Here is a 24,263-nt window from a genome sequence, read left to right as displayed (position 1 = left end):
AAGTGCCCTTGAAAGCAACTATACACATCCTGAGTGTTCCTGCCTATGTACTCTCTAATCCTTGCCAATGAAATTAGCCATTATTGATTTCCTAGCTCACTAACAAAAATGTCAAAATAGAAGAGATAAATGAAAATAGTACTGACCTCACTTTTGTACTTTCTGTTCCTCTTTACATATATGACAATTTTGTTCATAAGGTAGTTTTTTGTGCTTTTGTTTTTTTTCTTTTAGAAGTTCTACTTTGTCTAACGCAGAATTTAAAGCACATCAGGATCTTACTATAGCTTTTAATATTACCTGCTGATGTTTGTCTTTTGTTAGTTTAATGCAAAGGTAGGTCACACAAAACTTTATCATACCCCATAGACCAGTGTGGGACCATCTTCCAAATTTTAGGCTTATTCATCACACGTACATTCCACATCTCAGCAGGCAATAGCAAGTGTAATCTGTATGGCAGCCATCTCCCCCAAAGCCAGACAGAAAAATAAATAATGATTTCCAGAAGTAGCATGGCTATAGGAATACTGAACTTCTTCTGGCTTCCCTTGATGTGGGATGTCAAAGAAAGTTTTAAGTATAGGAAGTCCTGGCATTGATGAAAATAATAAAGCTATAAGCAATAAAATCAGACTGAATTAACTGCTCTTGTGTGCAGAGATCTCTGTATTTTGTGATATACCAATTCTGGGACTCAAATTCTTCCACTTGGTGCCAACTCCATTTTTTAATTGCACAGCTGAAGAAAAGAAAACAAACAAACAAACAAACAAACCCTTCTTCATATTCTTATTTTGCTTCTTTTAAGTTCTTCTAAGAAAATCTGTCATTTTGTCCAGAGTTGCATTGTTTTGTTTATGCACAATTTTGTGAATTTTAGAGATATACTTACAGATAAAGTAGTGAAGGAAGTTTAGTAAGTCTTTCAATATAGCCTCTTTGGAATACTTCGTCTTTTTTTGTAACTTTTTAGCAAAAAGTAACAGGTTTTGTTCTACACTTGTAGATTGGCTCTCTGATTTTTCTTTAATTAAGAGAATTCTCCATTGATCAAGACACTAATGAGATTATTTTAGATTTTACCTGTAGGTTATACATATTAAATATATGAGAAGAAGAAGTATCTATACAAAAATTCTTGAATTACTTCATTTTTATTAGAATTATTAATTCATGCCACAACTAGCTTAGAGTGCCTACCTTAAAACTTTCTAGCATTTGAGAATGGAGAAAGATGTGTAGATAACAATACGAAAAATACATGCCATTATAATATGAATTATAATCCTGTCTTTGAAAATTCTTCTGATTTTTGGTCACCTGGATTCAAAAATGACTAAGTAAAGGTAAAAGAAGAGCAATTAACAGACTGGACATACATGAAAAAAGTCTTAGTTACTCATCTATTATGCAACTGAAAAAACTAGCATTACTTAGAATGAAACACCAGACACAAAAATAGGTAAAACAGCTAAGTACAGTAATAGAATGAAAAACTAAATACTAAAAGGGGCCTTGAAAGGTCTTCTAGTTCCTCTCCTTACCTGTCACAACCAGAGATCAATCAGAAGTTAAATAGACTAATCACAAAAATAAAATAAAATTAAAAAAGCTGTAGTTTTCCTGGCTTAAACCAAGCCAAACTTTTAAGAAGTGAATCCAGACTAAAACCCACCAAATTTAATTATTCAGCGTTAACAAGATCCATATTTTTATTATAATACCATTCTATTAAATATCTCCATATCATTTGAAGAACAATTATAAATAAACTTTTATAAATGCACTTGCAAACTGTACTTCAGATCACATTCTTTGAGACACCTGTTCCATTATTCTCGAGTATATAGGATGAAATCTACCATTGCACAGGGAGATAGTACTCTTTCGTAAATACATTTTCTGGTTACTAAATGAAACAAGTCTGACTGTTTCGGTTGCAACTGGTCAGTTGCAACAACTGACATATAAGGAGGGAGTTTCTAGCATAACAAACAAATTAAAAAAAAAAAAAAGAATTTAAGGGTAAGTACTGGAGCTATACCAGCCAGCGTATTAAAAAAAAAAAAAAAAAAAAAAAAAAAAAACCAAAACCAAACCAACTTTCAGTCTGAATCTAAAATTAAACACTTTGTCAAAGAAAGTTGTAAGTTTTCATCTTTCAATTCCAGAACATCTATGGCACAGAGTACTCAGGAAAGAAGAAAGATAATGCAACCTCACTGGCATCAAACCTGAAACTCAGACACTATTTTAACAGATCTGAAAGAATGTGCAAAGGGACAGAGTCTGAACACACAAAACAGCTTCTAGGGGGAAAAAAACCCTGTTGTATAAGTAAAGCCAGTCAGTGTGTTTAAAATGGTATCCTGGTTTCGGCTGGGATAGAGTTAATTTTCTTCCTAGTAGCTGATATTGTGCCGTGTTTTGGATTTAGGATGAGAATAATGTTGATAACACACCAATGTTTTAGTTGTTGCTAAGTAGTGCTTACACCAGTCAAGGACTTGTCAGCTTCCCATGCTCTACCGACTGAGAAGGCTGGAGGTGCCCAAGAAGCTGGGAGGGGGCACAGCCAGGACAGCTGACCCAAACTGGCCAAAGGGACATTCCATACCATGTGACGTCATGCTCAGTACATAAACTGGGGAAATCTGGCCGGGGGGGGCCGCTGCTCGGGGACTGGCTGGGCATCGGTCGGCGGGTGGTGAGTAATTGCATTGTGCATTACTTGCTTTGTATATTCTTTTATCATTATTATTATTACTATTTTATTTTATTTCAATTATTAAACTGTTCTTATCTCAACCCATGAGTTTTCTCACTTTTACTCTTCCGATTCTTTTCCCCATCCCACCGGGGGCAGGGAGAGTGAGCGAGCGGCTGTGTGGTGCTCAGTTGCTGACTGAGGTTAAACCACAAATGGAAAGACAAAAAAGATAAAATATCTTTCAAATACTACAAGAAATGACAGTACCAAAACATCCTAATGATATGCTAAGGAGAGACACCTAATGGATAAGGAAAAACCAGCCAAACTCCTAAGCTTGCTGGGAATTTTGACAAACCATTTAATATCAGAAAATGGCATATTAGATATGACAGATTTCTCAGCCCCTTAGAACTTCTGATCTGAAAAAGGAAAGCCCCAAAATAGCCACCAATGTAATTAATAAAAAATGCGCAATGCTCAGATTTCATATGGTAATTGTCTTCCCCTCATGGATATGCATACCATTTTTAGATTTTAGTATTTGCACAGAATACTGTGTTTCTCATTCATTATCAGATAACAGACTACTACATCTGTTACGTACACAGCAAGCAATATACCTGAGAAATATTTAATATGTAACTAATTTCTCCTAAAAGCTGAGGGCTTGAGAATGAACAGCAACATATGATCAACAAGTTTTTCTTGGTTCACAAGATCATAACCTGAGAATCTTATAAAGCATTGCAAATAATATAATCAAAAGGAAAAAATATAAACTTATTACAGCAGAACTATTCTTATGACAAGGAAAGGGAATAAACACACAAGAACATACACAAAAAAAAATAAAATATACAAAAAAATATAAAGTATATAAAAAGCTTCTGCCTTTCCCTTTTGCAATAAAGGACTGAAGACAATCTTACTCATGGAAGAATGTTACCATTCAGTCAAATGAATCAAGCAGACGATGATACTGAATGGAGTGAGAGATCTCCAGAAAACAACAATGTAACCAACTATACACAAACACATACATAGACCTACAAATATGTGTGCTCAGCGTATATTCCTGCATATACACACACTTGGAAAAAATGACGTCTTGCTACTTTTTTTCTAAGAACATAGCAATAAGTCTGGGTCAGTCCCCAAAACTGCTACAAGAAGTAACTTGCAAGTTGCTCTTTAAACAGTTTCTCCTTCGTGCTCCAGTACTGACTTTCTGCCAACTCTGTATCAAATACAGAAACTTGGGTCTTAAGGTTCCCATGTAAATTTCCCAGAAAAATAGTGCAGCACCTTTAAGCAGCAACCCCAGGAACTCCTACATCAGGTCTCAAGTCTGCTCCAGCTGTTATGGTACTAAGACACCTGAGAATTTAATAAGCTATGCTTCAATCAAAACTATTTACTTTTCTGCAAAGGATTTCATTGTCTGGATTTACAGAATGATGTCACACATATGGGCTAAGGATATTCAAGAATGAAAGCTCAAACTGGATTTAAATACCTCCCATTAGAACAAACTTTGCAAACTTTTTTTTTCCACTGTTCCTTCTGGCTCAAAAAATACAGACTTTGACAGAGTAAAGTGGTTATTTGTTTCTAAGTGTTGAAGCAGCTGAAACAGGTAAAATCCCAATACAGATTAAAAGATTTGTGGTTATCACCTTTCAATATATCTGACCTTCATGTCCAGAACAAGAAGCCAGGCTGGAAGAGCTAGAACAAAAACCACTCAAAGAGCAAAAAGAGTAATTGTAGTAAGTATACAACCTAATTTCCTAAGTCATAACATAAAAATTATTTCTAATAAAAAACTGGAAAAGTTAAAAGCATAAGATGCTTTTTAAGCACCTGACCTCGGTGCTGGGGAAGATTATGGAGCGGCTCATCTTGAGGGCGCTCACAAGGCATGAGTGGGACAACCAGGGGATCCGGCCTAGCCAGCACGGATTCATGAAAGGCAGGTCCTGCTTGACCAACCTGATCTCCTTCTATGACCAGGTGACCCGCCTAGTGGATGAGGGAAAGGCTGTGGATGTGGTCTACCTGGACTTCAGCAAGGCCTTTGACACTGTCTCCCACAGCATTCTCCTAGAGAAGCTGGCGGCTCACGGCTTAGACAGGTGGACTCTGCGCTGGGTCAAAAACTGGCTGGATGGCCGGGCCCAGAGAGTTGTGGTGAATGGAGTTACATCCAGTTGGTGGCCGGTCACGAGCGGTGTTCCCCAGGGCTCAGTTTTGGGGCCGGTCTTGTTTAATATCTTTATTGATGATCTGGATGAGGGGATTGAGTGCACCCTCAGTAAGTTTGCAGACGACACCAAGTTGGGTGGGAGTGTTGATCTGCTCGAGGGTAGGAAGGCTCTGCAGAGGGACCTGGACAGGCTGGATGGATGGGCCCAGGCCAACTGTATGAGGTTCAACAAGGCCAAGTGCCGGGTCCTGCACTTCGGCCACAACAACCCCATGCAGCGCTACAGGCTTGGGGAAGAGTGGCTGGAAAGCTGCCTGGCGGAAAAGGACCTGGGGGTGCTGGTTGACAGCCGGCTGAACATGAGCCGGCAGTGTGCCCAGGCGGCCAAGAAGGCCAATGGCATCCTGGCCCGTATCAGAAATAGTGTGGCCAGTAGGAGTAGGGAAGTGATCGTGCCCCTGTACTCGGCACTGGTGAGGCCGCACCTCGAATACTGTCTTCAGTTTTGGGCCCCTCACTACAAGAAGGGCGTTGAGGTGCTGGAGCGTGTCCAGAGAAGGGCAACGAGGCTGGTGAGGGGTCTGGAGAACAAGTCTTCTGAGGAGCGGCTGAGGGAACTGGGACTGTTCAGCCTGGAGAAAAGGAGGCTGAGGGGAGACCTCATCGCTCTCTACAACTACCTGAAAGGAGGTTGTAGCGAGGTGGGTGTTGGTCTTTTCTCCGAAGTAACAAGCGATAGGACGAGAGGAAATGGCCTCAAGTTGCGGCAGGGGAGGTTTAGATTGGATGTAAGGAAAAATGTCTTTACTGAAAGAGTGGTGAAACATTGGAAGAGGCTGCCCAGGGAAGTGGTGGAGTCCCCATCCCTGGAGGTATTTAAAAGACGTGTAGATGAGGCGCTTAGGGACATGGTTTAGTGGGCATGGTGGTGTTGGGTTGACGGTTGGACTCGATGATCTTAGAGGTCTTTTCCAACCTCAATGATTCTATGATTCTATGATTCTAAGATGGAAAATAACAAAAAGATTAGATTTTATTAAGTGAAACAGACTCTCCATTAAAGTCTAAATTACACTTAGTTTTAAAAAAGCAGTGAAAAAATGTAAGTCCACTCAATGATTTCCAGAGAAGAAAACATTTATTAGTCAACCACTTTCACCGATAGAAGATATAAGTAAAGTATCATTTTTCAAATGCATATTGGCCAAGAGCTTGAATTTGAACTGTTTTGTACTCTAACTAGAAAGATGATAGTCTTTTCTTCATAGAATAAACAGAATTAGGGTAAAAGCTTCAGTCAAAGACAACTGACAACAATCAGAAGAAAAGATACTGCAAGAATAATCACAGAAAAATGCACAAGCATGCAAGAGTGCTATTTTTTTCTTGGAAAATTAATGCCAACATATAGCATATAGAATACTTCCCAAAACCAACTTGTAACTACCTGTGATACTGTAAAAGGAACATTTGCTTAATTGTTGCTTAGGTGAAGAATTCTAGAAAATGTGAAGAATCTCGAATATGAACAGGTCTTGCACGTAAAGTTTTATTACTCACTATAAAATCTACACATACTGTCTGTGCATGTATCAGTGAATCCAATTTTAAATAAACAAATTTTTCTGCCTATTTTTTGAGGGCTACATTGTAGGCAGTGCCTGCATATTTGCCTGTATAATTACAGGTATTCTCTACCTCTAAACTGTAAACTTCTATGTAAAACATAACAATACAAAATAATCAATGTTCAAGACTTAAAATCTCGTCCTGCATTTGGATCTACTGACGTGTATTTCTGGATGTGTGGAGTCTCAATCTCTTCGATGGATCAGGACTGGTATGTGAATTTCAATTCTAGGTGACTGGTAAATTTCTCTACAAGGTTATCAGATTGGGGTATTTAAATTCAGCCAAAGCAGCAGATGTTTTCTGTTAGGCTATTCATGAACACATATAACAGGTACCAGAGGAGTTGTTATCAAAGACGATTCTAATAAATTCTAATAAAATACTACTACCAACTGTCAACTTTTTACTATTTATCGCTTCATGTTCCTAGACATATTCCAACTTGTTTTCTTTTCCTAGATTAAGAAAAATCAATGACACAGAGATAATGTGAAATGTTTTAACTGAAAATTCTAAAGATTTCTAAGCATTAAGAAATAAACCTGATCCTTTTAAAAAGCACACAAAATGTCTACCTGGCAATAATTTCTGAATTGTTTTGCCATTGATTATGAGGGAAAAGGAATGGATTATTTGGAGCTAGGAAAGTGAATAATCCATTGTAAAGCAGTCATTTGAGAAAAGGATAAAACAGTGAATACTATAAACCATAAAATAATAGAGATATGAAGAGCAGAGGAGAGTAAGGAAATAAGAATGTGGGGTGTGTGGTGCAGTTTTCTAGGGTAAGAGTAGAGAGAAGCAGCAGTAATAGCTTTCCATCAGAAGCTGTTACTCCTAGAGGCCTGGCATCTGACCTGATTCTTCAGGATATGGATCACATTTCTATGAATAAGAAATAATGAGTATATTTAAATGAGTTTAAATGAAAGAAACACCATATCTTTACTAAGACACCAAGCTTAGCAGCATTTTTTGTAGACTCTGAGAGAACAAAAAGCTCCTTGGACCAAAGACTATTGTTCCTTTTTACATGCTTTCCTGAAAAATGAGTACTGTTGCCTTGCTCAGCTCCTCTTGATCACTTCCAGTAACCAATTTCATCTAAGTCCAGTACATGGGAAAAGGTCTCAAAGATATAACATTCCTACAAACTTTGTGAAAGCAGGCAGCTGGATAGGGTGTCTGCTAGCTAAAAGAAAATGAAGTGAACACAACTTTTATTTAGCAGTGCAGAATCTACTTCTCAGTCAAGGCCTCTCTTTCAAATTGATTCTTTCTTGTCTAATAAAGGGTGAGTTTATACTGCAGCCTGAGTATTACTCAATTGAAGTATAAATTCACAAATACAAATCCATAGGAAATAAGGATGCATTTAGTCTTACAGAACTATTTCTTAAACCAAAAACCTCTAATTCAAAGTGTACGAACAGACCGGTATGCTGCTCCTTCCCCTCTGTCCGTCTCTCCGGCCTGCAGCCAGCCACTCTCTCTTATTCTCCCTTGCCCTATGAATCTGGCATTCCTGCCTGCACAGTGGCTCAGTATCAAAAAGCCCAATACCCACCAGCTCCCCTTCCCCAGTCATCTGCCTCAGACTATTGAACAACCTGGTAGTTAAAACCAGCTACAGGAAAACAGACATGTGACCACACTTAGGGATTTATGCAGAACTTAGTGCTGTCCAATTGCACTGGGAGTGTACTGAATACCTCTCCCAAAACATACCAGACACCTCCAAAGATGAAGGCAGCATTTCAGTGACGACCTTTTTTATCTCTAGATTTTAACAGATACTAAGGAGAAGCAAGGATGTAGTGATCATGCTGGGTAACTACATGCAGGAACCTAAATTTAAGCGTCCATGGAAATTAAGATCATAGTGACATACATGTGCTGAGTTTTAGGCACATGCAGATTTAGGCAGCTGTGAGAGCACTGATTTCCTGGGTTACTTTTTAGGATTTAGGCACCAAACTTCCACGAGACTCATTTTAATCGCCACGACAGGCAATCTAGTTCTCACTGCCCTCGATCGTCAGGAATCATGCACATAAACAATGTCCAAAAGATGGTATGGAATTGAAGTGTTTTATCCATCTTCTACTCTTGCTAACATTCTGCCAAAAAGTGCTGCAAAGAGCTAGAAAATGTACAATGTGTAAGGAAATGTGCATTTTGCTACCATGCCACAGTTTTCTTTGTATTAGGAAGTTAATTATCTATCCTTTGGATCAGATGTTAGGTATAACAGACAGTTGCTTTAAGAACACTTTAATAGGATCAGATCAGAAGTCCAACTGGTTCAATATCCTGCCTGTGACAGCATCTCTGACAGCAGTCCAAGGGAAGGAAAAGAAGAACATAACAAGCCTACCATAATTCTTTCCCTGGCATATTCTCCCAGCAGTCAGTATTTTGTGTTTGTGTGAGACTGAGACTGTGTTCATCTCCTGAACTTGAAGTTGTCTTCATTTTTCATAAGAGGGTTACGCTGCTGGTGACTCATATAGGGTCCAGAAAGGTAGTAGTCCTACACTTCTCCTTAAATAAGTGACCCCTCTGTACCATCTAAAGGAAAGAACAGATGAGCAGATGCACCAAATCGTATTCATGAACGAAGCTTTGTTAAGATGTTAACTACCACAGCCTTGAAAGATGACACACAGAAGTCCAAGCTCAGCTGTTAGAAAAGAGGTCAGACATTTTTCAATTTATTTCCCACTAAGTTACTTTTGTGGGGAAAAAAAGAGAAAAAAACCAGAAGATTTCTAAGAATTAGACTTATCGCTATCTACATTTTACCGGATCTCTCTGGAACACATTACACAGTCCTGTATATACGTTGAAAGCAGCAATTGGAGAACACTGTTATTAACAAGAGATGGATCTGTTATCACTTCTGTTATTACTGCAACTTAACGATGCAGAATTTAAATGGAAAAAATCTACTATCAGACTATTGTATGATACTAAGCCTTGCACAACAATTTACTTAACTTTATTAACAATCTTCACATTTGAGCTGGAATAAGAGCAAGTTCATAAACAGTGTTAACACTAGTGAAATAGAAGATTATTTTGCCTTCCCAACTAATAATAGCTTGAGAAGCATTAACATTTTGAACCCTGAGTTTCCAAAATCTACTATTCAAAACTCACATGGTGAGAGACTGCAGTTCGTGTTTGCAGCAGAGTACTGGGAAGATACCCCACAAATTTTTTTGGATCAAGGTAGCTCCTGAAGCAGAAGTAGACAGCAGTATTGCATCAGCACAAAGCTGTGTCCAATTTAACTGGTGTGTGAAGATGTACAACATATCAGCTCGGAAAAAACAATAGGCTAACTCTGTGATATAATTTTTGAGACTCTAGCCAGTGTCTTTGCACTTCAAATATGACATAATCAGCTTGACTGAACCTCGGTTTAGGGTCAGGAAAAATCTTGTGGGTTAATTATCATACTGTTTACTTATAATGGATAGGTGACTTTTGTGTAGCTGTGATTATCTGGTATATCTAGCTGATTTCAGTGCTAATAATAGCTTGCTCTAAGAAGTATTAAGATACGGTATTGATTTCAAAAAGGCTATATCACTGTGCTAATATACAAGAGATTCAATTAGTAAAGACGACTGGCAACATTTATCTAAAAATGCTCCCTGCTTTCCTGTGAATATCTAAAGTATGACTTAGCTAAATACTAAAAGTCAAGATCAGAACATTCAAAAGCAATCAGAAACGTGAATTCTAAAACTTTAGAAACAAGAAACAATTTCCAGAGAATAAAGGTTCAGAAAACTTGGTCACTTTAAGTATCTCAAACTGCACATTCATAACTTGAAGACACACAAAAAGTAATCAGCTGTTATTTTTTAAAACCTCTAAAATAAATCTATTTAAAAATAATTTGCCAGATTTTCACTGTAAGTTCTCGTACCCATTCCATTCCACTAAGCTGGTAAATTTTTGTAGTCCGTCTGCTTTACGAAGCAGTATAGAGGTGTTCTGTATTGGTAAATACCTAGAAAGTTGAATGACAGTTGAGCAGTGATATTTATTCTCTTTTCCAAGTCTCTCAATAAGTTTCCTGCTGGCTTTTTTTTTTTAAACTGTTTCTGCACGCTTTTTGATATCATACATTCCATTAAAAAAATTAAAATGCAACTTAAATAGGCTAATACCTCCTCCAGGTCAAGTGTAAACAATTTTCATCATTTCAACCAACAATACTGTCTCTGGTGTTCATTATGCTCAAACCAAAAAAAGATCTCTCTTCCTTCTATTAGTGTTGGAAGAATCTACTCTCAAAAATCTGATTATTCAAATGTCTGCTCCAGTGAGCAGCTGTCCAGCACATTGGAATAAAACTATAAATTTTTTGTCATGAATTTAAATTATCAGATCTTAGGGTTTGTTTGTTTTTTTTTGCTGAGAACCATATTTGTTCACTTCACATATTCCCCAGACAAGGGACTATGCAAGAGCTTTTCCTATCAAATTGCAAGAGGAGCCGTATACACTCAGTGTTGCAAGGGCTACTTATAGTTCATCCCTTGGTGAAACACAAATACCATTCATTCAATGCACCTTTGAAAATGCATTTTTTCCAAAAGATACAGTGATAAGAGAGGACCATTGCCTCAGTCCTTTCTCTAAGATGGGCTGCCACAATCTCCTGGAACATTCAGCTTGTATTTGCACTCAGTGTTGAACTGGGAGAGGATATTTTTCTAATTTAGTCCACAAAGGATAGCCATATACTGAAAACAGCATCAATCTGAGCAGGGGATAAATCAAATATCTTTGGAGTGTTGTTTTATTGGATAAGGTTGACTGAAAGTGGTTAGCTCTAAACATAATTATAGCACAATTTTACAGCTTTTATCAACCTACTTGAAATTATTAGATCTAATCTGTTATATAATACCATTGTACAATTTTCATTTTTCAAAACTAGCAGTTTCCGTATTTTGTTAAGTACTGTTAAATCTATTAGAACATACAACATGCAATTAGATATGATTCATTACTTATGCCCACTAGTTAATTTGAGACACATTTTCCAATAGTTTTCATGATAATGCATTTTCATTTCTGTAGTTTAAGCTTGATGTGAGACAGCTGTCAATTTATTCTCACTGCTTCCTACTTCCATTGTTCCAAGCTTAAACTTCACATGTCAGGCTGACAACAGGGAAAGTTTAACATACTTCTAAGTCATATAAGCACACCTGGCAAATTACAGTACAAAACTCTCATCAGGAAACCTGAGAAATCTCTAAAAAATTGTAATTCCTTGCAGCTTCTGGGTGTGTGCGTGTTTACTAAAAATACTGTAGACAGAATGAAATATAAGACACTTTACGAAGTGGAAAATTACTCCAGTGACAGGCAGACAAACTTCCTCTCCTCTCTTCCCAGGAAGAAATTTACCTCTGGAGATTTCAGATCTAGTCATCGGACACCATCATCACCCTCCTATCTCGTAAAACCTTTCTCTGCAGAAAGGATAGTACAACTCATATGCAGATCATAGTATGGACATCTAGAGATAGGATCGTAACAGTAGCATTATTTTCAGTTATCATACAGACCTAGCCCTTTGAAGGCTAGATACCAGATACCGGGAACAAAACTACTCCTTTTTTCTCCATGATAGACACTTCAGAACAGTTCCTTTGTACAGTCATGTTAAAGTTTGCTATTATGAACTCTTCAGCCGGAATGTCTGTTTCAGCCATATTTATTTAAGTGGTTGCTGTCAAAACAAAGATTACATCATTTTACATCCATGTTTTACAAATTAGGTAGCCAGGGCATCTGCAAAATTAAGGTTAAGCTCATTTACCTTGACAAAGGCTTTGAGATCAACTGATGAAAAGTGGTATCTGTATACAGTTGTCTTAATGTACTGGCTAACAGCTCATCTTCAGACAGCCTGTACTGATTTCTATATACATTTCTAAAAGCATTTGTTTTTACCAGTTCCTATTAGGTTTTAGAATCCCTTTAAAGAGAAAGATCTTCTTTTCTTCACTATGCACTTTTCCCTAAGGGAAAAAAAAAAAACCAAAACAAAACCAACAAACCTAATAGGAAACAGTTTTATAAATCTGTTTTTATTATAGTTAGCTAAAAAGTAGCCCTATGACACACAGTTCGGACAACCTCATCCCACACACTGAAATAAGTATCATGGCTGATGAAATCTAAATGGATGAAGAAAAGCTTCAGGGCTATATGATTGTGTTGTTACCAAGTTCTAAGAAACAGAGCAATGGGAAATAAAGGTGTGCAAGAGATGAACAGGGCAGTGATGACCTAAAATAAATAAAAGGAAACTAAGTAACTCGATTCAAATTTGAAGACCTCAATGCAGAACCCCTTTTAAGAATGAATATTTTGAAAAATTTCCCTTGCAAATCTAGAAATACACTACAGTTATAAAAAGATGTTTTGTGTAAAAGATGTTTCTCGGCCAGTATACTAAAAGACCCCTTCCACAAACCGTTCCTGTTTCACTTTAAAAATCAGCTCTTTCCCCACCTCCTTTCAGGAATCTCACTAGACAGATGCTCAACAGAACTTCTTTTCATTGACCATTGGAAACATTTGTTAATCTCCACACTTGTTCATACCAACTTGCTTTTATACATTTGCTCAAGTCCTAGAGCATCTAGGAGCCTCCTGGAGATTTTAAATGAGAGTAAGATGTCACTGGTGTGCTTTAATGACATACTAAGAGAGAAAACCTGCATTAAAAATCATACGGTCCAAAGAGATTTGAACTTTAGATTCTGCAAAAAGTAGGAAGATTTCCTTTCCTATTACATAGTTAAGGAACGGGGATACAAGGAGTTCCTGAAACCATACCGATAAGCTATGTAGTATGAGAAACTGAATTTGAGCCACTGCTTTTGTATCCTTTTTGCTAATGACATCTCTGTTTTCTGCATTGCTAAATGAGGACCTGAGATATGCAGGGCACTTTTTTCTTCCATTATATAAATATTACTATAAAATTCAGAGGAAAAATCCACAGATTTTTTAATTCAAAATCTTTGAAGTCATGCTAAGTATCCAATAGTCATCCAAAATTTTCTTTTTGGCAGGTTACACTGAGGCAAAGAGCACAAAGCACTGAGAAAATGAAAAGGGAATATTACTGAGATGAGACAAGAATGGACAAAGTAGTATACTTCTGGAAACCACAGATGAAGTTTATCAGAGATACACTTTCTTGAATGATTATTGTAATTCTCAAATTACTATAAGCTAGCTATTTTGCTTTTTAGACACCTGTTTGAAAATGTGGTTTACACTCAGAGCGCCTCTGTGTGACGCCCACATTCATATCCACACAGCTCATTGATATGCTTTCTAAATTTACAGCTTCTGGACAAGCCATGAGAAAAAGAGCTTTGCTAACTAGCAAAGCAGGAGCCCAGCCTTGTTTCCCAACATTAAAAAGGGTGAGTTGGAGAATGATAGCTGGCCTTACAGTATTATACTCTTTTCTAATTAACCGCCTTCATTCAAATGCTGTCAACACAAATCCATGCAGTGGTGGTAAAGCAGATATTCTGTTTTTAAAAATTCTGCACCAAAAAGTTTGTGCTATGGTTTAGCCAGATGTTCCTGCTAAGCTTCATCTTGGCTTGCAGAGTTGTACCTTCCACTTCCCAAAGTATCTCTTCACATTTCATACTACCAACACACAGTACACCAAAATGCTGATAGCCAGAAACCCATCCTCCAACATCTAGAATACGTGTGTATCACATCATCTTAAAAGTACTGGTTCTTTCCAGAACTGTGCATTATCTTTTCCCCCTCACTCTTTGAACAAACTTCTCCTTGATGTTGCCTAGTCTCTATAGTCTTCTCCCAGCCTGACCTTGATTCTAAACCCTGTACATATTTATGCTCAAGAGCTCATAGCTCTTAGAGTCCTACTTATTTCAGTCACATTTCTATGTCCCTCCTTGTCCAGCAACTCTTCATGGATCTCCTTGACAGTCCCTGTGCCAGCAAGTTGCATTGCCTTTCAACATCCTGACCCCTCTCTGCACCATGGTGCCCCCACCACAGTTTTATAATGTCTCTTTTTCACAGAAATTTTTTGCTCCACCACAGCCACTCTCAGCCAAAGCTATTCCTTCTGGCAAAAATACCCTCAGTCTACAGCTGGACTGATACAATCCTTCAGCTGTACCTACAGAGTCTGTATTACCACTGTGTACCACACACCAAAAACAATTTATGTACCTAAGAGCCAAAAAGCTTTCAGCACAATTGTTACTGGACATAGGGTCTTTTTGATGAACTATTACATAGGAGAAGCAAAGATAATAAATAGAGAGCACTGAACAGAAATATTTTGAGGGTAAGTTCTGCTTTGCTTGTATTCATCCCCTTTCTTCCTCAGTTTCCTACTGCCCTAACCTGTCAACTTCCCGGGATCCAGATGGAATTCTATTGCAAAGAAGTTGTTAGGAGTTGAAAAGTCTGTCTGTGTTACTAGGAATTAAAAGGGTAGCAGTTAAAATTATTAACTGCACACATTATTTGTATTACTACTGTTACGATTATTCATTGCATTAAGACAGAGCCTAAAAGCCCTCTGTTTTGGCTGTCTACAAGCACAGAAAAAAACAACAGTGTTTTCACCAGAGACCTTGCAATCTAAACATAAAGAGACAAGAAATGGGATACTATGAGAAAACAATGAAAAAAAGATAGTGTGATAGGAAGAGATCTCAAGGACATCAGCAGTCTAACTGTTGTCAACTCATGTAGCAACATAACAAAAGAGTTTTAAGGAGGGATGCTTTGGGAATAGTAAAAGCCTCCTGAGCTTCAAACCAAGCATGGGGAAAAGTTTAAAAAGAATGGCTGAAAAATTAGCAAGTAAGCAATGAAAGCTGGAGTTTAATGAGGATACAAAGTAGCTCCTAGCAAGAGAGTAGGTACAGAAAGAATGTATAGATGACAGAAGAGAAGCCAGTTGGAAGCAGCAAGATGCTTTTGTGCAGTACTAAGTATTCTTACTACTATTCTTTCTAGCCTGCTATGGATGCAGATAAGAACTGCAAAGTTTTATGGATTTACATTTTATAGAAGATTGAGTATGTGAACTCATACAGTACATTATGCTATTTCTAGTTTGACTTTGCAAAAAAGCTCAAACTGAGTTTATAGTATGAATATTTACCACTATTCTACTTTATATAATATATACATAGGTTTATACATAGGTTGGAATTCTTAATATCAAGTCAATTATAAGGAATTTTACTGACTAGAATGCGTATGATCTACCTGTGAAATATTTCCGGGAAAGCACTAGTGAATATAAATGCATTTGATATTTCTATCAGATATTCTGATTACTGTTATTCCATTGGCATATATCTTTCAATGGAGAAACAGATATATTTGGAATTCAAAATATTATCAATAACTCTCTTTCCACTCTCAATATTTGTTTCTTTTGGTTAACCTTATTCTTTGTCAATCAAGTTAAAATAATGACTCAAAAGGGAGATACTCTGGCATATGTATCCATTATTCCTCCTACAATGTAGTACTCCCACTGGTTTTCATGGGAATTATGCATATGAAAGGACTGCATTATTAGGCTAGATTAAGAGAAGACATTTGGAAATACTTAACTCACCATACCACTTCAGAATCTAATATTTATAATGGTACTTGAGCCTGGAGCAATATAAATAAAAGCACAAAATACTACTCCTGGAAATATATTATGGATGGATTTTTCTTAACTTTTTATTAGAGATATCACTAAAAATTGCACTGAGTTAAAACTGTTTTCTTAACTTTTTGATATATAATACAGAAATATGAATCAGATCACTCCAAAAAACTTGCAATATTCCTGAACACGGGAAGTTATAAGCCAGTAAGAGGACAGTAAAAGGATTACATTCCAAATATATAAAATACGTGCCTTAAGGTCCTTAAAATTTTCTTTGGTAGCCACTGTGTCTTCATGACCAGATTATATTAACACTGATCCCCTGGAAACATCGCAAGTCATCTTTAATTCTTCAAACACAACTCTTCCATTTTGGCTTTGGAAATGTTGTTCTCCTCCCGTGCCATGACAACTCAAGGATAGTATGAACTGTCTTCCTCTGACCTAGGAATGATAGTGGGCCCTTCCTTCCTCAGAGCTAAAAATGAATTGACCTCCACTTTACTCTAACAGACTGGGTAGACAACAATTTGCTCTTTCCCAGATACATAGCTCAGATGCAGAATGAATCTGCTAGGCTAGTTAGAATGGGCTAACTTTCTAACCTTTTTTTTTTTTCTTTTTAACTAAACCATGCTGTTCATCTTTGCTGCAGTTAACCCTGGACCTTATTTTCTGGTTGCCACTAACACCCTTGCCACTTTCACAAAAAAGTTTTCTCACCTGACTGTTGTAGTGCCTCAAACTCAGATTGCCCAATCTGGCTGGGGTTACGTGGAAAAGTTCAGATTTTAACAACTTCTGGCCACCCCCCAAGCTGCTTTACAACAGGGGCACAGGCTAAAATTTTTACTCTCTGTTGGTGCTTCTTGAAACAATCCTCTGAGGACTGAACACTTCAGATATTCTTTTCAGTATGACAGCTCATATCTGGACATCATTAATCAGGTCAGCCACAGGCACTTACCATGAGAGTTAAGGCTATCGGATAATATGTCCATGAAGACTCCTGCTAGGAGCATAAACCTTTGAATTAAAAACCTATTCAAACCCATGTTGCATCTTTTCATATTGTACTAGATGGTATCCTGAATTAACAGACATCATTGCACCCACAATGTGCAGGTCATATTGTTAAGATCTGTATGAGGTTCAACAAGGCCAAGCGCCAGGTCCTGCACTTCGGCCACAACAACCCCATGCAGCGCTACAGGCTTGGGGAAGAGTGGCTGGAAAGCTGCCTGGCGGAAAAGGACCTGGGGGTGCTGGTTGACAGCCGGCTGAACATGAGCCGGCAGTGTGCCCAGGCGGCCAAGAAGGCCAATGGCATCCTGGCCTGTATCAGAAATAGTGTGGCCAGCAGGAGTAGGGAAGTGATCGTGCCCCTGTACTCGGCACTGGTGAGGCCGCACCTCGAATACTGTCTTCAGTTTGGGGCCCCTCACTACAAGAAGGACATTGAGGTGTTAGAGCGTGTCCAGAGAAGGGCAAGGAGGCTGGTGAGGGGTCTGGAGAACAAGTCTTATGAGGAGCGGCTGAGGGAACTGGGGTTGTTTAGCCTGGAGAAAAGGAGGCTCAGGGGAGACCTCATCGCTCTCTACAACTACCTGAAAGGAGGTTGTAGCGAGGTGGGTGTTGGTCTTTTCTCCGAAGTAACAAGCGATAGGACGAGAGGAAATGGCCTCAAGTTGCGGCAGGGGAGGTTTAGATTGGATGTGAGGAAAAATTTCTTTACTGAAAGAGTGGTTAAACATTGGAAGAGGCTGCCCAGGGAAGTGGCTGAGTCACCATCCCTGGAAGTATTTAAAAGACGTGTAGATGCGGCACGTAGGGACATGGTTTAGTGGGCATGGTGGTGTTGGGTCGACGGTTGGACTTGATCTTAGAGGTCTTTTCCAACCTTAATGATTCTATGATTCTAAGATTTTCTTAAGAAAACCACAGAAGTGACAAACTACCTTTCATTAAATGAAAATGTAGAACTTATATGGCAGTTGGAGTATCATGCCTTAGTCTGGAGCAGTGTATTTCAAGAAAGAACAGGGACAGGCCAGAGGAGAGCAACAAGAATTTATGATTGAAGTACAAGAAAAAAAATGAGCATTTTTTTTTCTATAAAGAAGAAAACAACAAATTGGGATTGGTTAAGAGAAGAACACAGTGAAAACATGACTAAGAATCTCAAATATGTAAAAGTCTGCTGCAAAGAGGAAAATAAATTCCCTGTAATCACTGTGCAAAAAGTAATAGGTTCAAGTAATTTACTTTCAGCAAGTTAAGTTTAAGAACAGAAATCAGGAAAAACTTTCTAATAGGAAGACTAGTGAATTGCTGGATAGGTAAGTTGGGTAAGTAATCATGACAAATCTTTATGAAGACAGGCCAGCGTTCATTTAAAAAGACAAATTTTATTGATCCTGGCTTTGAAGGAAGAGTGAGGGGGTGGGCATGACGCCTTCTTGGAGTCCTTTTCAACTGTATGATTCTACGCTGAAGTGACCGAAGAAACGTAGCTATGTAGTGATAGTGATACCATATTACAGTACCACTTGCTGTGGGATCTTGACTTGGAATGAAAGTCATATTCTGCAAAAGACTCAACCAATTTCTCCATGCAGACAATCACTTGGATTCTGATACAATCTTCTAGCTATGGATCACCTAGCTACATTGATCTAATCCGCAGCTTCTTTATTCAACAGTTTAACGATAATTACTTTCAGGACTGGACTATACATAAACATAATGTCTAATCTGGTCACAGTATATAGCACTTTGTTTGCTAAGAGCAATGACTTAGTAACTTGTCCCATGGCCTTAAGGCCAGACAACACTAGCAACAGCTGCAGCTGTTGTGTGTAACACTGAATTCCAGATGTAGTCTTTGGTGAAAATTTTTTAAAGGGATTAGTTTTAATATATTTTGCTTCAAAAATCTAGATGTACTCAAAATTCTTAATCCCGTATCTGTACTTGACTATCAAGTTGGGATCTTTAGTGGGTTTTTTTAAATTTAAGCCTAAAACTTATATTGGTAGACTATCTTTAATAATTAGAATCGCAATCCTGTAAACACTGCACAAGAATATGTTTATTTCAGAATAGTCTTTGGAGAGTTAACACAAAAGAAGTAAATAACCTTCTCTAGTCAGATATTTTGTTTCCAGTAAAAATTTATGATTGTTCTAATGTGAGAACTCAGGACAAATGTACAACTGCCAGTCTGACTAGCAACTAAGTATGGAAAAAGTAACATTTTCCAACTTCATTTCAGTATTCTTGGGTTTTATTCTATAATAAGCAGCATATAGAAGTAGAAAAATTACATAACCATGCATATTCCCTACAATTAAATCACCTGATGTAACACCAGGTAAATGATCCAAGAAAAAAGAACAGACCTGTATTACGATTCACGTTTTGGATGGTGAGAACTAAACCGTTAGAAAAATAACATGTTTTCTAAAATGTGTATACAGTAAAGACCATGGCAGCTGAAATAGGTACAGCAGCAATATAGCAAGCATCAGGTGTTCTCAAAGTTTCTATACATAACAAAGTAGCTCCCATTCAAAACATCCTAATTTGACAGTTACAAACGCCTGTGCTTCAGATAAAATCCTTTAAAATACATTTAATCTCTCCTACGGATGATTGCTCTCTGATGGTGTGTACATTACTGCCCTTTTCACAACCTTTAAAAAGAGGCACGAAACGCAACTCCACCTCCACCCTCCGATCAGTAAAGTTGCCAAAAACACGGCTCCAGAGTGAAATGAGCCCCCGGTTTGCCCCCTTGGTCTGTCCGCAGCGTACTCACCATGGCGGGCTAGTTTTGAAGACTTTCTTCCCCTCCCCCTGCACCCACGCACAATGAGGGAGAATGGAGAGCAGTTTCGGCATTAAATTTGAACTTCCCTGCTTTTGTTAGCATGAGTCACCACCTTAACATTATCTCAACTGTAGACTTTTATCTGTGAATATCTAAGCCCTGTCTTGTGGAAAACTAATTACTGAGCCACTGAGAGGCTTCATAATGTCCTGCATTTAAGTCCTGAACATCATACATAATGCATAGGAAGCAGTCTCTGCACTCTGATTACAGAACACTGTCATTAAGAGAGCAAATTAAAGATGTGAATAATTCACTGGCTGAGCTTATTGTCAGTGCTGCATTGTGAAATTAGAATTTCTAATAAGTACTGCAATTTTTTTAACCCAATTAACACAGAGAACATCTTGAGTCTGATTAGTACAATAAAAATTATTACCTTATTCTTTTGCTTCACAACAGCCAAATTAAATACTGTACTTAATTATGCAGCATTCATCGCTTCTGTGCTAGAAATAATAATAATAAAAAAAATTCTCACTATCGCTTTAATAAGACTTCCAATATTTAGAGTGCAACCGAAAAATAGAGCATATGAATCTTCAGCACAATTTCTTATCGCAAAGTTACTGTTTTTTTTTTTTTTTTATTAAGACTTTGAAAATCGGTTTTAATATTAGCAGTCGACCATGATGTCACTGCTGAAGTCTTCTCCGGAAACAAAAACGTATTCAGAAAAACACCCACAAAACGACCCTTCCGAACAAGCTCTGAATATATATTGTGAATTAACTTTCTCTGGGTTGATGTGAAGACAGAAAAAACACATTACCACTTACTGACTTGAAAACAAATACACAAATATACAAACATAGAAATATATAAATATACACACACACACATATATATAGGTTGTTTCAGAAAAGATGCTTAGGAAATATACTATGAAAAAGCAGGAGCTGAATCAGCTCTCTTACCTCAGTTCCCTCTTGGCACGGGATAGATAACATCCTTTCATCCTGGAAAGGAGAAAAGTCCAATTCAACATCCAGGGTGTTGATTTTTCCCCACACGACGCCTGCTGCCATGTTAAATAAAGAAAATGATCACTGAGGATGCAGCTTTTGTCTCCAAATATTTTAATACTGCCTTTTAGTGTCAAGGACCCCAGGAACCTTGTCACATCTGGCAGCAGACACCACTGGCTGCAGCTGCTGCAATGGGATTTTTCCTCAACCCTATTTCATTTCCAGCTCCTTTTTCTTCCCTATCCTGGGGAAGTTTAATCACCGAGCATGGGTGGGGAAAAAAAAAAGAAAAAAAAAAAAAGGAAAGGTGGCATTGCAATCACGAGCTTTCTTGGTTTTGTCCTAGAGACAGGGACTGCAGCAACCACCTTGCATCTTTGTCTAGTTATTTTAGCATGTGCGTGCAAGAGGGGAGGAAAAAAAAACAGGCTGAAAATTATTCAGGCATAATGCAATAGACATAAAGAGAGACAAAAAGATAGGAAGAGAAAGAGAGGGGAAGAGAAAAAGGGAGAGAGAGGGAGAGAGAGAGGAAACAGAAAGACTAAGAGAGGGAGAGGGGGCTGTCAGTGCAGATAAATCTGCATATGGAAATCAGGGTTATCCTGGGTACAGTTTTATTTAACCATGATGTACTGTTTTTTTAATTAGACAGGAATTTAAAGCAGGAAATGAGGGATTCTTACAGACACAGGAGCAAACGAAGCATTTTTAACCACAGGAGAGTTTTCACAGCAAGCTGTAGCAGCAACAGCGAAACTTCTTATAGCAACTTTCTTGATAGAAACAAAAGTTTCATGCACAGAGATGGGACAGTACCTGACAGACATGGGAAGGATGGATCAGGGTCTGTAAGGCATCAGAAAAGACCAGGACCTCTTGCCCATGGCTGTGAGGGAGCATGGGGATGAGTGAACTGAGGAGGCCAAGGAGAGGAAGGAAAATGAGGTTCAGGTACAGGCTAGACGAGAAGGAAACCAAAGAAAGGTAGTAGACAGTTGAAGTACAAGAAGATGAGGAAGCAGCAGTCTGATCTGGGACACTTACTAGCAGGGGCAAGATGGTGGCGTTCAGGTACAGGTGGCCAGAAACCACTTGTGGTGGCTGGCCAAGCAAGGGACACCTAGAGAAGCAGGGAAAACAGGGGGCTTGGAGGCATCGAGGGGAGCTGCGGGAGTGCTATGGGCTGGGGGGGGAAGAGGGGGGGCGAGCGGCTGCCAGGAAACCCCACCTGAATTTCAAGAAGCGGGCGAGTAAGAAGCGCATTGGGAACTTACAGCGGCTGGGAAATGTGGCCGCAGCATGGGTGAAAGGAGGAAGGGGGTCGGGGAGCAACGGGCAGAAGCCGGGGGCGGGCGGGAGGCAGGAGTTCACGCCGAGGGAAGCACGGCGGGGCCCGCGGGGAGGCGGGCCGTGCCGGGGACCGCGCGTTCCTGGAAGGGCCCTACAGGCGGCGGGCAGAGGCCCAGAGGGGGCACGCACTGGCAGGACGGGGCCGGCAGCCGCCCCGCAGCGGCGAGGCCGACCCACAGCCGCAGGGAGCGGCCTCGCGAGCGGCGGTTGGGGGCGCGCGCGGCACTTCGCCCTGAGGCGGGCAGGCGGGGGAAGAGGAGGGGAGGGGAGGGGAGGGGAGGGGAGGGAGGAAAGGGCGGGCGGCGGCGCGGAAGGGAGAGAGGAAGGGAGAGAGGAAGAGATCGGGCGGGCGGGCATCCCCCCCTCCCGGGGCGGAGGAGAGCCGGGCGGCGGGGGAGGGAGGAGCGGCCGGCGGCCAATCGGCGCCGCCGCGCTTGCGCAGTGCTGGGCTGACGGGGGCGCGCGGGACGTACGGAAAAGTGTCCGGGCGCGGAAGGGGAGCGGCGCCTCCGCCAGCGCGCAGGTACCGCGCCGCCCTTCCTACGCACACCCCCGCTCTCCCGTCCCGTCCCGTCCCGTCCCGTCCCGTCCCTGGCCCGCCGCGGTCTAGCGGGGCTGACATCCCCCCGGCCCGGCCTGGGCCCGGCCCGGCCCGGCCCGGCGGGGAAGCGCCTCCGGGGAGAGGGGAGTAGCGCTGGGCCGCAGGCGTTACGGGTGGGGGTCGTGTTCGTGGTGATCCCCGGCGGGTGTGCTGCCCGGTGGCCGCTCCTCGGCGCCCGGCAGGCGGCTGGGGTACTGCTGCCGGCGGCGCTATCGCCGGTTTGCAGCTCCAGCCCGCGGATTGCAAGCGCCTGGGAAGTTGTTCTCCAGCATGGCTGGCCAAGGTTGCGGCGCTTAAAGTCAGTAATTGGTTCCGCTGGGTCAGGGATGTGATAGACAAGTACAGAGCTGACGTGAGTTGCGACCGTGAAGAGCTGCCCTTTTTGTACTTTTTTCCCCGATGTTTTCTATCGTGTGGGGCGATTTTGAACAGACTTTCCTTAGAAACTCTTCTGATTTAGGGCATTCCCTTTAGCTGCTTATTTCTGCCTTGCCAGTTGTGCTAACACACCTATACGTAGGGTCCTGCTGTAAACTGAAGCACTGAAGTCATCCTTTCACTTAAGAGTTGCCACTGCTTCTGCTGCACAGCTGGCTGCACCGCAGGAATGCGAATGAATGGGTGAAAGTAGGACAGAAACTTTTCTTTTCTTTCCTTGAGCTCATTTTTTCAGTCAAGCCTCTGTATTACCAACCTCTAGCCACGGTGTAAACTGTTTTTTGCAAGAACAGTATTAAAAACTGCCAGCAATGAAGTTGAAAACTTAATTTAGAGTTAATAGTTTTAATTCTATTGTTTGCATATTATTGTATAACTCTGTGGCACCTGTTGCCTAGTTCTACTCTTTCAGTATGTTGTATAAAATATTAATTCACTAATGTTAAGTATACAGTGAACTTCTTCTGGATGTGATCTTCCTTCTCCTTTTGCTTTTGTTTCTCTTTTTTTTCAGATTCCTGGGAAGTCAGACTTTTTTAATAGAAACTTCCAACTTGAGCCATGTCAGAAACATCTTCTGAGCTTTAAAACTTTAGCATTTCAGGGTTCCATAATTATCATGTGGGGTGTATTTACTGCTTCTTAGAAGGAACGTGAGCTGTAATACTGCCTTAAAGTCATGGACAACTGGGAGCCTGTAACGCATGACGTATTTCCATAGCATAGCTACTCC

The 24,263-nt window shown here is 39.9% G+C and overlaps 1 protein-coding gene and 1 long non-coding RNA gene across 5 annotated transcripts in view; one reads left to right on the top strand and one right to left on the bottom strand.

Moving 5' to 3' along the window:
* The window catches only part of LOC143158996 (uncharacterized), a 153,790-nt gene extending 132,178 nt beyond the window's left edge, over nt 1-21,612 (bottom strand). For both annotated transcript variants that reach the window (XR_012995088.1, XR_012995089.1), the window contains exon 1: nt 21,088-21,612. This is a non-coding gene — a long non-coding RNA (uncharacterized LOC143158996). The remainder of the gene's footprint in view (nt 1-21,087) is intronic.
* Nucleotides 21,613-22,968: 1,356 nt separating this feature from the next.
* MMS22L (MMS22 like, DNA repair protein) overlaps nt 22,969-24,263 on the top strand; it is a 99,303-nt gene continuing 98,008 nt past the window's right edge. For 2 of the 3 annotated variants that reach the window (XM_076333278.1, XM_076333276.1), the window contains exon 1: nt 22,969-23,014. The gene's annotated coding sequence lies outside the window, so the exon portion shown is untranslated. Of the gene's footprint in view, nt 23,015-23,690; nt 23,720-24,263 lie in introns of those variants that run through there. The other variant, XM_076333277.1, reaches the window with a different exon arrangement.

This window comes from Aptenodytes patagonicus, chromosome 3, assembly GCF_965638725.1.
Source record: "Aptenodytes patagonicus chromosome 3, bAptPat1.pri.cur, whole genome shotgun sequence".
Classification (NCBI taxonomy): Eukaryota; Metazoa; Chordata; class Aves; order Sphenisciformes; family Spheniscidae; genus Aptenodytes; species Aptenodytes patagonicus.
Note: the sequence above shows the minus strand (reverse complement) of the source record. Positions and strands in the feature narration are given on the sequence as shown.